This window comes from Aplysia californica, unplaced genomic scaffold, assembly GCF_000002075.1.
Source record: "Aplysia californica isolate F4 #8 unplaced genomic scaffold, AplCal3.0 scaffold00362, whole genome shotgun sequence".
Lineage (NCBI taxonomy): Eukaryota > Metazoa > Mollusca > Gastropoda > Aplysiida > Aplysiidae > Aplysia > Aplysia californica.
Window position 1 is genome coordinate 129,335 of NW_004797632.1, and position 2,709 is coordinate 132,043.

Here is a 2,709-nt window from a genome sequence, read left to right on the forward strand (position 1 = left end):
GTGAAGTGAGGAAATTTCGTGTAAAGTGCCCTTCCCAAGGACACAACGTCAGGCCCTTGACGGGATTCGAACCCACGACCTTACGGATGCGAGTCCGAGAGCCTAACCACTAGGCCACCGATTTTGTCCTTTTGGGCATAAACCTTTCACAGTTTTCTCTTTCACTTACTTTGACGTATCTACTGATTTCAGGGGTCTATTGTAAACGTTAGGTAATTCCATTAGGGGGGGGGGGTGGTGGAGAGGGAGATGGGGTTGGAGTGTTGAAAGGGGGAGGGGGGAGGAAGAGTTATGTAAGGATGAATTTGTTAGTGGTGCGATATACAGCTACATCTTCTGATGGGCACAAGGAGAATTGGAAAAGGGATTTTGTACGTGGGTTAACAATTGTACTGGGTGGTTGGCGGGTGCTCTGGTGTGATTTGCTTCTTCTTTCCTATCAAACATATATCGTCCTTGTCTCTCCTCCTTCTTTTTTGTGTTTGTCACTCTCTGGTAACACCTTTAATTTTCGGCACTTATAAGACTTTATTGTGTTGCAAGTGCCGTACAACACTTACTAAAACTAAACTAACAATTTTAATTGGCATTTTCTTGGCTGTCGGTGTCTTCCCCGTCTTTAGGTGTCAGGTCTGGAGCAGGCATTGACGATAATGGTACCCCAATTCTCCCTGATGTCTGTCTTCTTGATTAGCTCGGGGTTTTTTTTTTTCTTTCTCTTTTTTGTGTTATTCGTCGCAAAGTTGTTCACGCCATCTGTGTACATGTATGTTGTTCTTGGTCTTCCTCCGCTCTTCTTTCCTTCTATCATTCCACAAAGCAGCTAGAGTTTCTCTACTCCATTTGATCTGTTTATGTGGCCAAAAAATCTAAATTGTGGGTAGTTGGCGGGTGCTCTGGTGTGGTTTGCTTCTTCTTTCCTATCAAACATCTATCGTCCTTATCTCCCTTCTTCTTTTTTATGTTTGTTACTCTCTTGTAACAGTTCTAATCTTCTGGCCCTCATATGACCTTACGCAGTTGCGAGCGCCGTAAAACCTCTACTAAAACTAAAACTAAAAAATCTAAATTGCATTTTTTTCTCTGGGTAGTTGGTCGGTGCTCTGGTGAGGTTTGCTCCTTAATTCCTATCAAACATCTTTTTCGTCCTTATCTCCCCTCCTTCTTTTTTCCGTTTGCTACTCTTTTGGAACACCTCTGATCTTCAGCACTTTTATGACCTATTATTTTGCAGGTGCTGTAAACAGCAATAACGAAACTACAGATCTCGCTTCAGTAACCCCCCGTGTAGCCGAAGTATCCACCACAATACAATCCTAGACTCTATCTTTCCACACAGATTCTATAGTTTGTCTAATCCTTTCGATCTCTTTGTGTGGCCAAAGAATCTCAGTGGTCTCTTTCTGTGGGTAGTTGGTGGGTGCTCTGGTGTGATTTGCTCTTTCTTTCGTATCCAGCATCTGTCATCCTTATCTCTCTTTCTTCTTTTTATCGTGGGTGGTTGACGGGTGCTCTGGTGTGGCTTTCTTCTTCTTTTCTATGAAACATCTATTGTCTTTATCTCCCATTCTTCTTTTTATCGTTTTTTACTCTCTTGTAGCACCTCTAATCTACTGGCGCTCATATGACCTTATGCAGTTGCGAGCGCCGTAAAACATCTAGTAGAACTAAAACTTCTCATGGCTCTGAGTGTAGATGTATCCCTTCCTGCCACTTGTAGCACTTCTCTGTTCTCCTCTCCGCCGATGTAAAATGGGATTAGAAGGGGGTGGTTTTTTTGTAAGTTGGAGGGTGCTCTGGTGTGGTTGACCCTTCTTTCCTACCAAATATCTATCGTCGTTATATCTCCTCCTTCTTTTTTTGTGTATATTATGTTACTTTCCTGCAGCACTTCTGATCTTTGCCACTTATATGACCTTATTGTGTTGCAAGTGCCGTAAAACTCTTATGAAAACGAAACGACGGCACTATTAACAACATCAGCAACAGCGGTAGTATCCAACAGTCTGTAGTCCCCCCCCCCTTCCCCCCTCCCCCAACAACACACATACACACACAAGTGATAAATCAGGAATAAAAAACAAAACAAAAATAAAAGGAATAGCAGGACAATAAGAGTAGCAACAACAAACACAAAACCACAGATACCAATATAAATAACATTGGCAACAACATCAACAACATCATCAACAACAACAACAACAACAACAACAACAACAACAACAACAACAACAACAACAACAACAACAACAACAACGATAAACCACCACCACCACCACCAACAACAACAACAACAACAACAGTACCATCATCAACAACAACAGCAACAACAACAACAACAATATCAATAAACCACCACCTGTACCACCACCACTAACAACAACAAAAACAACAACAGCAATAAAAAACCACTAGCACCACCACCACCAACAACAACTTAACTCAGATTTCCCCTTTGTAACCCTCCCGCGTAGCCGAAGTATCCAGCACAAACCACTCCAACAATAAAATCATAACTAGCCATTGTTGTCCCTCACCCCGTCGGCTTCCCTCCCTTTGAGCGTGACGTCAAATGAACAGGTGTCGCCCTCAGGGGATCGCCATGGCAACGGGTTACAACGACAGCCACATACGTCAACAATGGCGTCTAATTGTGGGGCTGTAAAGAGACATAATCCGACCAGCGGGCCACCCATAGAAGGGCGCATC